Here is a 13826-nt window from a genome sequence, read left to right as displayed (position 1 = left end):
AACTCTAGCTTGTAACAAGAAGTAAGTTAGTTTTGTTGGTTCCCAAAACCATAGATTGGAAATCCAAGAGCTTGCTACTTCTCCAATAGGATTCCACAATTAGTTCAGGCCAACAAACAAGAATCACCTTGATTCCCTTGCACTTCAAGCTCTGCTACACTAGGCAGGTAGATCTTCTCCTCGAACCTGATCACTTGGTTTAGAGCTTTTCTATAGAAAATTTAAGCTTTGGGAGTTCTTCGACTGGCAAGGTCGTTGTACTCGATTAACATGGAGTTACATTATAGTTTTGAAATGAATGTTTTGTATAAGTTTTTTAACAATGGATTTGAGGTGTGTAAGAAGGAAGTTATAGATTTTACGACTTCAAATATAAATCCAATACTTCAATGATAAAAAGACTAGTGCTTTGGCTTATTCGGGCAACAAAGTCAACTACAATGAAGATTATAACGTACAACTTTATGATGTTCTATGCACATAAACTATAAATAGTTTAATAATCAAGAGGTGACAGATCAAATATATATACACAATTCTAAACTAGTCCAGATTGTGCTTTAATTCCTAAGGTCGGGGAGACAGATTGGACACAGATTCAAAAACAAATAAATTTTTCACAATATTTGTGATGATCGAGTTTAAAATGCCATAGATAACCTTGTCCACTTATCTGACCAAAATTGTTTATAGAATTCAAAAATGATTATAAAGGACGAATCAACTGCACTTTAAATCTCCTCGCCTTTTAGAAAATAAATAAATGGCCTTCTATTTTATTACAAATATTTGAATTCATATTACAAAGCCATATTTTTGCTCCTTATTCCTTCCTACAAATATTTATAAATGGTTCTTTTTCGAATAACGTGGTTTATAATCTCTGCCCCTATATATATCCTATTTTTCTAAAATTGTGACCTTTCAAAAAGTCATATTACTCTTCTTATTAATTAATCCCACCTCTTCGTAACATAAACTATTATGTCTTTTGCGTTATAATGCATAATCCATATGTTTGGTTGATAATTGGTTATGTTGTTTATAGCAACCACAAAAGACGAACCACACTTCAGCGTTGCTATATTGCCTTCGTTACTTCCTTCCAATCACCTCTGAAGATTTTATACATTCGCAGATGTTTGAGTTGCAATGATCCTGCACTGTATGCACAGCTACATATTTGGACTTGGAGAAGATGCTTTTGATAGCCTTATGATGCCGTAAATATCCAAACCTTTCTGCCACCGGTCATAGTTAATGTGCAGTGTCTTGATAATGATAATACTGGATACGCCAAACCTCTTTATCGCTGATTGGTACTCTTAAATCTGGGTTTTATCGTTACTTTTCTTTCAACCATATTGATGTTGCATACAGGTTTTAAGCATTATTTGGACCCTCATATTCCCTCATCCTGTCTGGACTCGTATTTCCTGCTGATGTCAACGCTTGTATGCTGCTTAATTATATTTTTATTGAATCCTCCAATTAGGTGCGGTTGTCATGTTTGATGTGGATGTTATCTTTTGGTATATACAGTCAAATTATTTATCATTACCTTCTTAGATCAGAATGATGATCGATACCTTGTATGGTTCATATAGACTTCTATCATAACCATTTCATGCTTGTATTCGAAGACCTCATTCCAGTTGTCTCTGTTTATTCTTTAGAACTATATGTTTGACTGTATATTTTGACGTTAATAAATTTCCACCAGTAAGGATGTGTATTTCTGAAGCCTTGAGGGACTGCAGGGGTAGGCTGAGAAAGTGGATCTTGAATTCTATTTCCATACTTTTCAAACCAGCTAGTAATCAGAGTTTAGATACAGTAGTTGGAAGTGACTGAATAATTATTTGCCGGGTTTTCTTGCCTGAAATAATTATTGACTGGATATATATAATCCCCAAACTTTGTTGATAGGATCAGACCTTTTACCCTGCTACTTGCTATGTATGAATTTTTAAAAAGCCTTGTTCTGCTTTCCACACTCATTTTTCCAATTCAACTGACCCGGTCACAATTATGTCACCATTCAGTAATGACACTCTATTAATCTATTTGTTCAAAATTCATTGTTCAAATATGAAATATAGTAATTCATGAAGATGATCATGATAATGAGTAGAGTAGCATGATATGAAATAATGAATCATAATCAATACCAAAATGCTAGGTTGCACGGGTACCTCCCTCCCCCCCTGCTCCGAACCACGATCTGGTTCGAACCGGTTCCAAGTTCGGGTCCGGTTCAAACTTGGTTCGACCAGGGTTCTCTTTTAAGTGTTTTATTTGCAATTTTGTATAATGTTTTGACGTCCATGTAACCTAAAAAGGTGTTATTAATAGATAGATCATTAGATAAATTTTAATGTCCAACAAGAGGCCTAAGGGACTGCCAATGAAAGAGCAGAAATCCAGCAAACAGCGGGAACACATAATATTGTCCGGACAAAGACAGAACAACAAACAAAGCAAAGCATACTATAGATTCTAAAGCATTCACTTCTCAGAAGACTTTCTCAAGGAGAATTTACACCCATCATTTCCCTGACATCTTGCCAATAAATATTAGTACATAACTTACAAGCGAAATAAGGGAACACAGAATCAATTGATTCCCCATTTTGGGTCAACCTTCAACTTAGATTACATGACAAAGGAGTATCTCTTCCATCAAAGTCATCTGTGACTTGCATCTGGCCTTGATGATTGAGACAACTCTACACCTTGTGTGTTTATGTTACTTTATCCAAACTCATCTTTTGGCCTCAGCCTTTGCTTTGAAAGCCCTTTTACAAGTTCAGTGCATCCTGATTGGCATTATTTTCTCAAGAATTGAATCTTTAGTGATTTGTTTCCATCATTAACCACCTGTGAAAATCTAAGAGAAGCTAAAAACTAGGTATAAAATTGCAAAATGGAAAGATTAAACAAGATCTAAAATAAGTTCATTTTCTCAGTTTCAATCATTTAAACCAACCGACCCTTCGACCCCACCTTTTCTGAATGGACAAGGAATCACACTACAATTCTATGGGGGGGCCTACCCCTACTATTTAAGGGTAAGGCAGTGAGTAGGAATCAGAGACGGGTCCAACTGGCTCATTTACGATAATAGGGGAGGGGCGATAAGAAATTAAGTTAGAGCCCTGCGTTGCTTTGACACAATAGATTTTCATTCCATTAGTTAAACCATGAACGTGAAACAATGATTACTTGAACTTGATATTTTAAATGTTTTGAATATTTGATGTTGAAGTTGATTGAACTATGTTACTATATGATGGTATGATCACTATGATATGTTATTGTTTACGGTGTTTTAAAGTTTTTGTTGTTTAAATGTGTTTATGCTTCTATGCTACCCAAACGAACCCAAACCCCTTTCCAAAATTTTGTCAAACCAGTGAACTGGTTTTCAAATTTTGAACTTGGAACTGAACCCGAACTGGCAACTTAGCCAAAATGAGTACAAAATCATGTCAAAATGTAAGAAAGGGAGGCCTCTAATCATCACCCCAAGCCAAAGTCCTCTACACTAGAACTATTGGACTCCTCATGGTCAAGTTCTGCTAAAAAAACACTAACTAGCACTACATTGACTTATGCTGCAATCTCATCCTCATCAATTTGAGATAGCAAACCAATGGTTCTTGTGAGAAAAACAGAAAAGTATGATTCTTTAACTTAAAATTAAAAATGATAAAATTTAGAACTTGAATAGGTTCTAAAAATGAGGAACTACAAACCTGAGATAGCAATCGATTGGCTAGATTGGTAATCTTTGCCCTCTGTGGTATATGATATTTCCATCACAAAATTGAGTGCTTGTATGCTATTGTTCTAACGCCCATCTGTGCCAAATCCGAGTAAAACCTAGAATGTAATAAGTTTGAACATAATGCCATAAATACACTTAATAGAAAAACTGAAGTTACTAAACTAGAGATAGTAAATATTAGTAATGAATATTGAGTTAGCAATTACTTGTAAGAGTGTCAAATTCCGTCCAATCTGAACAAATCTCACCAGCAATCTCAACATTAGACGTCTTACAATGCACCTAAAGAACCTGGTCTTCACCTCATCATCCTGCTGTGGTGTATTTCTTCTAGGCCTAGGCATGTACCACTTAGGATTCAATGCATAGGCAACCATGTGCAAAGGATTGTTCAACTTCTTCTATCTGCAGTGAATGATAGGCCGAATGTGCTCATTGTACAATGCTAAATTGGGGTCCCTCTCACGCTCAACCGCCCTTATCTGGCCAAGCATGGAATCAATATGCACTCACAAACCTCCCCAAGGGATTATCATTGGGGCGTTTAACCACCGAACCATGGATCAACCTGAACCTCCTTTGTACGCTTCTAGTTGGAGTGTGCCTGGTCCTTTGCAAGGGAAAAGTACGTGGTAAGGGATCGAGTCATTTGGAACTGGTGTTACCCTACAACCTTAGTCGGTTACACCCTAAAGCTTCTGCTAACTTGGCGTAACTCCTGACGAAGTTGTATCTGGGAATTAGAGATTGACAAGCACTGACAAGTTCTGGTGTAACTTGGCCAAAGATTTATACTCATGGCAAGCATGGAATCAGTCCACACATTATCGACTTGCACCATCTAAATTCAATTGTCTAAACTACAATTACTAGGTATCCACTGAGCTTGGATCACTAGCATTACTCTTATTAGGTTAGATTGCAGCTATGAATAATTTGAGACTTTTCTTTTACATCTGACTTGCATAGATCAACTTTTGCAGCTTATGTGAAGTGACTGACTTGTTTATGGTTGGTTTTCCCAGGGTGTCCTAACTTGGGCTTAGTGCTTACATTGTGCATGACCTTTCTAATGTTGTAGGTTTGTAAGGTTGCTCTGCTACAAGTGTTGATAGGTATTCTCTATCCTGGAGTACCGTCCATAAACTGCATGTTCTTAGTACATCATTACTATTGTATCATGCTTTAGATATTGGTCAAATCGAACCTATTGTTACAGTTCCTACTTGTCTGCTGCTATGTTGGACTGCCTATACTGAACCAGTTCACACATGGCACGTGAAGCAGTCTGAGTTATTGTTAAGGCATTAAAGGTTATTGTTTCCATTCTTTCAGGTTGCATCGGTTCTGTCTGAACATTAACAGCTTAGTCACCCTTCATATTACTTTTCTTTTGGCTTAAGTCCTTTCTGTTGAGAGTTGAGACATAAAAACGATCAAGAGAATGCCTTAAATGCATGCAACGTAACTTTGGATGTCTAAAAGTTTATATGCTATTGAAATAGCTGAGCGGCACTTTGGGCATGCCGCCCAGCACCAGATCAAGATTTGGTTCAATTTCTCTCTGCTAATTTCATCTTCAAAGATTCTTTTAATTTGAACTATGCAACACCTAACTGTACTTCTATTTTTCCATTCATGTTTAAGCATAAAACTGGAACTTCAGATATAAACAAGACAAAATAGCAGAAACATTCCATTCTTTTGGGATGTGATTATCAGAACCTTTTTGAACAGGAAACTATGATGGCAACTTGACTTTTCCAGTTCATTCAATTCAAAAGAAAGTAATAAAGCGATTGGAATTTCACGTGCCTGGACATGCTGGCTGAGAGACTGCAAGGTCTGTATTAGCTCTTCCTCATAAAAGGCTCGGCAAGTATCTCATCCCCACCTGAGTCCCAAGCTACCCAAAGTGCAACGTTTATTTTTCCTAGGTTCATGATAGTGTTCAGTTGCAAAGAATGCAAAACTACAAACTTAGAAAGAAGAGTTGCTGCTCAAAGCTGTTTTCTCATCCTCATTATATTGGCAGGAGGTGCATCCCTAACTCACAATGAGTGGGCACACTATTTCCACTACCACCCTTCGTGCTTCAAGAATGTATTTGCATGCTAGGGATCATTTTTGTTTTTGGAAGTTCCAAAATCAGATTCCCTCTCTCCCGATAAAATCCTTTACCTTCATGTTTTCCAAAAATATTTCAATATATGGAGCCAAGCTTTCCTGACAACTCATGCATTAACCAAAGAATTAAATTCAATAGGATTATCGAAAGGTGGCGACTTGGACATGATCAAGTTAGACTTAACTAAGCATTAATAAATTATGGCTGTACAATTTCTCATCAACATTACTTAGTGTGTCGCTATGCATTACACCGGAATGCCTTAGTGCTAGCAAGTGGTAATATAAAACATGTATGTTCATATAGTCAAAACATTCACATGACACATATTTACTTGTGTGGGTAATTCTATTTACTATTTATGTTTGGGTAATTCTATTGTGACATTTACTTGTGTGGGCGATGTAACTTGTGCTCGCAAGCCCACCAAGCAATCTCCTAGTTTTCAAGCCTCAACCACTAGCCCTTCAAAGTTTGCATCCTCTTCTCCAACATGGATCACTTAATCTTCTCTTTCTAAAAGACTCCACAACACCCTTTACGTATATCCAACTAAGCCACAAGTTGGCCCAATTCATTACAAATTAAATTAAATCCCTTACATTAAATATATGTTGAACCACAAATTGGCTACAACACAAATTAAATACCCAAAATTGGCTACAACACGAATTAAATACCAAAAGTCAGCTCACAGACAACTCGGCACCAACAGGGACCAAGACCAAGCCGAGCATCAGTAAATTCCCAAGCACTGCCGAGCTCCCAGTGCATGCCGAGCACACAGAGAAATATAGGTAAATATGTTCATATAGCTGACATATTTACCCAAACATACATATTTTAAATCGGCACATATTAAATTTTGCTTTGGGATAACCCTAATAACGTTTTTAGAACCCCTTACAAGCTATACGTGGTCAACATATCCTATATGGTGCAAGTGGGGGTAACAATTTGACTCAGGAGTCATGCACATTAATCAAAGCTAAAGATGAACATATCCATTTCAATTTCTTACCAGAAATTTGATCTACGAAGGTGACCAAACATCTTTCCCGATGATACCTTTCCCATCCTTTGGAGGCTGCATCGATCCTGCACCCACTTGCAGTACAATCATAGTTCCAAGAATCACGGCGATTCATGCGATTCACGCGATTCGGCGATTCGATTCAAGCCAAACGATTTTTTGTGAATCGGTGAATCGAATCAGCGATAAAGGGTTTATGAAATAATTTACTCACTAAATTTCAAGGGTTTTTAAAATTTTCCGATTCATGGCCGATTCGATTCCGATTCATGGTCGATTCACGATTTGATTCGGCCTTGCCGATTTCGATCCGATTCCGATTCTTGTTACGAGTACAATAGCATTCAGTCTGTTATCATATTATGGTAAATTTAGAGACATACATAATGCAAAATAATAATTAAATGTACTAGACTTGATTAACCATAACATCTTAAAATTAAATTAAATTCATTATACAAATAAGGATAATTCAAAATCATAAATTATTTCATGCAGAACCACCTGTGGCATAATTCACAAAACCATTTAAAATTAAACCAGAAACCACTTCAAGCACAACCTACAAAACCACAGTTCACTCCAAATAAAACCATTTAGGGCACAATTTCCAAAACCATTGTTTAATGTAAAGCCAAAACCATTTAGAGCTCAATTTACAAAACCATTGTTTAATTTAAAGCTAAAACCATTTAGAGCTCAATTTACAAAACCACTGTTTAATATAAAGTATCTTGGAGGGGTGTGATAGTGGCACAAATGATGGCCCTTTCTCCATTGCCATCAAGGACATCAACTCCTTATAATAAGGAGATCAAGCTGCATGCAAAGGGATGCCATTGGTAAAGAAGAATGTACCAATGGCATTGTCTAACCATCTTGTGGACATTAAACAAATCGGCAATGGGGTTCCTACAACTTCCTACCTTACTTTCCCCTGCCCTACCCTTTCTTGCTAAACTGTGAATGGATGAAGTTCTCGAAGCTGATTCTGACATAGTCCTTACTTTCTAATGCAAGATACACGTAGAAGTAACATGCTACCCCCGTAACTGCTGAATTGTGTGCACCTATTGCATACTAGCCAAAGACTTAGGCATTGGAACTACACTACCATTAGGAATTCCCCACATTTTGTTTATTTCAATTCTAAACTTGCCATTTTCAGCACTTGACAAGATTTTGCATGTACTCACACAATTTCTAGTCCAAAAGAGGTGGTGTGAATTAACTCTAATAATTCTTCAAAACCATTTTGTGCCACAAAAATTACATTTCCATTTTTGCGTGCCACAACTTGTAGGTGTTGATGGTGAAACTCTTATTGGAACTGTTTCATAGGTTTCACAGGAGACTTTGGATCATAAGGACCCCATACAAATGTTGCTAAAATTTGAGAGGGACAATCAACACCCCTTACTTATACCAAATAGTCAACTTGTAGAACTCCTCAGTATAATCTTTCACAGTCATATCCTTTTGTTTCATATTCTGCAACCTCTTAAGCAACTCAAGTTCATAATCATCAAGAATGAACTTAGCCTTTAACTTAGTCACCATCAACCTCCATCTCGTGATCTTCATTTCGCTTTCCTCCTCTCTGTCTCTTTGTAGTTCTTTCCACCAAAGAGCAACATGTCCTTTCAGCTTAGTTTGTGCCAACCTCACTCTAAGTGGATCTTCAATATCCTCAAGTTCAAAGTAGTTTTTCAATTCACCAATCTAATCAATCAGGTCTTCATGAGTCAAAGTACCTGAGAAATTAAAAACCTCCATCTTATGCTTCAGCTTCAATTGAGATCCAGGTCTAGCAAACTGACCAACCCTAGTTCCAGTGGGTCTCTCCACATGATCAGTTCTGTCCTCACCACTAGATCCAGTAACTTCAAAGTCTTCAACAACTTCTTCATAACCATCTTCAGTAACCACATGCCTAGGTACACCACCTAAATCACTCACAATTTCAGCAATCATGTCACTCTTCATCAATGCAATCTCAGATCTGAATTCTGCTCTAATCTTCTCTAAGATCCTTTCCTCCACAACATCACTAAGATGATCAATTGCCCCAGGGTCCAGTCTTCTTAGAGGCATCTTCCAAAATCTTTGCAAACCCTAATCAATAGATACACAATCAAGAAGATCAATCAGCTCCACTAGATCAACCATCTCTCCAGCCTTCACCAATGTCTTGGTGCAAATTGCCTCGACTTTGGCGATTTGTCTACCACTTAGGAAAACTTTGGCTCTGATACCATTTGATGTAGTACAAGGCAGGAGAATCCCTAAAGGAGATGTCCAAATGCCTAACAAATAACCACACAGCGGAAACACCAAAACAATGCAACAATAATGCAAGATGTGATACCAAATCACAACTCTTCATTCATAAAACAACTGATTATATGCAATATGCTTGGTTGTAAGGCCTTCTGGGTTAGGGCCAAATACAACAACAATTACAATAATAGTTTTGCAAGATCCCCCAAGATCCAATCCAAACACTACTCCCAGCTCGTCCATATTTGAACTTCGAAAGACAATCACCAAGGAAATCTTAACTTGTGCTCACAAGCCCACCAAACATTCTCCTAGTTTTCAAGCCTCAGCCACTAGCCTTTCAAAGTTCGCATCCTCTTTTCCAAGATGGATCACTTACTCTCCTCTTTCTAAAAGACTCCCCAACATCCCTTACTTATATCCAACTAAGCCACAAGTTGGCCTAGTTCATTACAAATTAAATTAAATCCCTTGCATTAAATATATGTTGAGCCACAAGTCGGCTACAACACAATTTAAATACCCGAAGTCGATTTCAACACGAATTAAATACCAAAAGTGAGCTCATAGACAACTTGGCACCATCAGGAACCAAGACCAAGCCGAGCGTTAGAAAGACCAAGCCGAGCATCAGTTAACTCCCAAGCACTGTTGAGCTCCTAGTGCATGCCGAGCACACAGAGAGTGCCGAGCAACCAACTTATGCCGAGCACACAGAGAGTGTCGAGCAGCCAACATAAATCGAGCACCACAAAATGCATTGAGCTCCAACGACGATCGAGCATCTCGGCCATAACTAGACCCTTCAGTGACCAAGCATCATTATTTGGTGATCGAGTCCACAATACTTCGCCAAAACACCTCCAACATGCAGGATTGCAAGCAAGCCCAAGATGCTCCTCCATCAGAAGCCAAGCAGGTTGGTTCCTTTGGGTCAAACCTAGGTTGAACTAGGGCAGACCCAAGTAGACCGAGTGTGAACCAGGTACAGTTTCATTGGGAACATTCTATAATTTAGTTGAGAAAACAATTATTACAGAATTTGAGTAAAGATTTTTCGCATTACAAATAAAATTTTCTGAAGTTCAAATATTTATTACATCAAAATAAACTAGGCCTCAAGATTTCTTGGAGTGAAATTTTTATATCCAATTGTTGATAATGGCCCATCCAAATAATTGGTAGCTTTGTATGGTGATAAATCATATTTGAAACATTAAACAATATCTTCAATAGGTGAAGGGAGTTGCAAGCTACTTATATAACACTTTTCAAGTAGGATGTTAAAGTACTTTTTCATTCCCGCAGATGACCTCACCTTGTCACATTCATGGTGCTGTTGAGGGACTGTTGGAGTCTAAAAGTCCCCAAGCACCATCACACCACACTGGAGTTTCAGAGCACCCGCGCGGAATGGTGGGAGCTCCAGCGGTGGCGGGGGTACTTGGGTATGCGGAGTACTCGTCCTGGAGATGTCCCAACACCCGGTACTCTGGGGTTTTGGGTTGGGTTTGTGTCCCTGGGTTTTATTGAGAAAGAATGACATATAGGCCAATATTGATTCCTAATAGTATGTCTTCTATACCACTATGCCCTTGTTTGACTACAGGAATTGGTTGCTTCATCCTGTATCATAGAAAAAATTTGCTACTAACAGATATTGTAGTTACTGATACCATTTTTTTGTCTTTAAGGCTGAATTGTGCAGAAGTTCAGAATAATTAACTTGGGAGACTAAAAAACTTTTTATTGTGTCCAAGTTTGTATGGAATATGTGGTTCCTTTACAAAGAAATGTAATTTTGCTTAATGTATGTCTTGATTGTAACTATACATTGCATTCTTTTCACAGCTTGAAGTGTTCCAAGAAAGGTCGAAAGTCAAACAAAATGCTGATTTGCTATCATGCTGCGCAGAAGTATTGGATGAATTTTTGTATTTTCTTTGGCATTCTAACTGCATTATAATGCACATCTCAAATGATAAATGAGCAGCACAATTATTATTATGTTCGTTGTAATAGATGAACTGGAATTTGTCGTTGATTTATCTCTCTATTGTTGACAATCCAATTTGCTAAATTAACTATTTGCAATTGACTCGACTGTTACTAAATACTTTTTCTTGGCGATGGCAATGATGTAAATCTGCTGGCAGATTAATTTTTGGAATTTTTTTGTTGTGCTCGGCAAAAGAGGTTCAATTTCTTTAATGCCTTGTTTTTGTTATTGTCAAAAGACACGTGAACTATTCAAGTTCAGAAATATTGTTGTAAAACTGCCATGTTCCACGATGTTTCCAAGGCGGGGGCAGCAGTTCATATATATTAATATAGGAACTGTTTTGAGTTCCTGGAATTTCATAGAATGATTGCCTTGTTCAAATGTTACATAAAAATCTAAAGTATCTATGCAGTCTTTGTAAATGGTGAGCGAGTTCCATTTGGGATGTTAAGGGTTTTCAGAAGGGGAGTGAGATGGCTTGTGAGTTCCCCATGCACTTTTTTGTCTGCTTTTCTAATGAAAGTGAGTGATTAAAAGTAAAGAAAAGAAGGGATGCACCTGTACCCATTTCCCTTACAGAACAGGGGATCACTGGGTGAGATCCTCGTGTCCGTGGGAGGTGAGGTTGGAGAGTGGCGGGACACATACACTTGCATCCCCATGTAATGATTGTATATTGACGCTTTGTATAGATGGTTGGTTTGTTTTTCCCTAAATAAAAGTAGGAATGGTAAGAGATTGAATGTGCTGATTTTTGTCTGTAACCATGTCGATTAGAAAAGTCATTTTTATATCTTTGAGAGCCTTAAATAACATTTTTTCAAGTGTCTTTTGGTTTTAGTAAACTATATTTGTACTCAGGTGAGCTTCCTCCATTGTGATAGGCACCATATATACTAGGGAAAAAAGTCTTAACTGGTGTTAAGTTGCTTATTATTATATACTTGAGAATGGAATGATGAATTGTAAAGATACAATGAATTGCACTCGTTTGTTCTGAGTGTTTGTAAAATGTTATTCTATGATATTGCTGTCCAGATTGCAACCCAAGTGAGCTTATTCTTGTGGAAACTGTGGTTAGGTGTGTTTGAGCTAGAGTAATACTGAGATGCAATGAGTGTTTAGTGTTCCATTCATTCATGGAAGACGAGTTCTTATGAATTGCTGCACATAGAACATGTGTCAATGAGTTCGACTCAAAATCTACCAAATTAAATTTTAATAACAATATCACAATTTAATTTGATATAGAAAAATATCTTCTTATCAAATATTATTATCACCTATTTTTTCACATTCTCAACTTTTGGCTAAACAATATTATCATATATATATATATATATTCCAGTGAACTAAAACTGTTGTGGAGTGTATTTGATGGGTTGTGGGTTTCCTTACAATGATAAATTACATAAGATAATTTTCTAGAATTTTGATTGTGTGAGTTTTTAACATCAACATATCTGGCCATAAAGTTACCCATTGATGAAGGAGAGTGAAGAGAATAGAAAACTCATGTTTAAAGTTCATACACAGTAGAAAAAACTGTCTTATGCATTTCTAATGGATTGTAATAATCTGATGACAATAAATGGGGAAAAATGAGAAAAAACAAAACAAAACATTTATTTGACATTGAGAACTCGAACATTGTGCTCTGTTATTTATGATGTGTTGAAGAAATGAAAAATCTGGTGAAGGAAACTTAGTTCAAGTTACTATAGTAGCTACTATATTAGTTGGGGAGCACATCATAATCAAAGATGTCTCAAGGTCTGAATTTGGTGGAGGGCGGGGAATGAAGTTACTACTAGAAGCAATGAAACTAGTTAACTTTAGAGCGTCCAACCATGCATTCCAACACAAGCCCTTAGAAATGCCGATCGATGGAAATATTTCACCAATTATTGCACTTACAACATTCCATTTACTACGGGGCATTGTGTTTAAAAGAGTGTAAAACTTAACAAAATAAAAAAAATGAGGCTGGTGCCTTGCAAAATAATTGGAGGAAATCACACCACTTATAGAATAATTTGTAGCATATTTGAAAACGAATAATTTGTAGCATATTTGAAAAGGAAAGGATATTTCTTATTCTTAACTAGAATGAATGTACAGGGTGGGGTTATTTAGAAGGGAGCATCCTCAAAAGTAGAGATGAATGACTCGCTTTTTTTTTTAGGGAATATTTGAAAGCTAGCATTACCATGAATTATATAGTCTATCTTAACCTAAAAAGATTAATTACAAAATTTAAATAAGGCGTGGCGTAACTTTGCCTATAAAAAACAAGTTAAAAAATTAATTTTCTTTTAATTTTTGATATTTTTAAATATGAAATTTTAATATTTGATTAATGAAAAAAAAATATTACTAAAAAAATAAGAGCTATTATTTTCTAGGAGATTCAAAATTGTCCTATAGCAAAATAATGTTTTGATCATGGGTTCTTCCTCAAAAATAGAGCTGAAGCTCTGTGTCATATGCCTTATAGCCCATTTATGTGATAGACTAATAATTAGTGACCTCTTGATCTTTATTTAATGTTTTGTTTTAACATTACTTCATTTTATATAGATAGTGTGTTTTT

General features: G+C 36.7%; 1 pseudogene across 1 annotated transcript in view; it reads left to right on the top strand.

Moving 5' to 3' along the window:
* Window positions 1–11597, top strand: part of LOC149531676 (lysine--tRNA ligase-like) — a 62851-nt pseudogene extending 51254 nt beyond the window's left edge. Inside the window, exon 13 of the transcript XR_016359112.1 lies at window positions 11083–11597. The product of XR_016359112.1 is annotated as a lysine--tRNA ligase-like (transcript). The remainder of the gene's footprint in view (window positions 1–11082) is intronic.
* Window positions 11598–13826: the final 2229 nt, after the last annotated feature.

The sequence above is a fragment of the Cupressus sempervirens genome, chromosome 11, assembly GCF_028749045.1.
Source record: "Cupressus sempervirens isolate cs-2001-9-10 chromosome 11, ASM2874904v1, whole genome shotgun sequence".
Classification (NCBI taxonomy): domain Eukaryota; kingdom Viridiplantae; phylum Streptophyta; class Pinopsida; order Cupressales; family Cupressaceae; genus Cupressus; species Cupressus sempervirens.
This window is presented reverse-complemented; position numbering and strand designations above follow the sequence as displayed.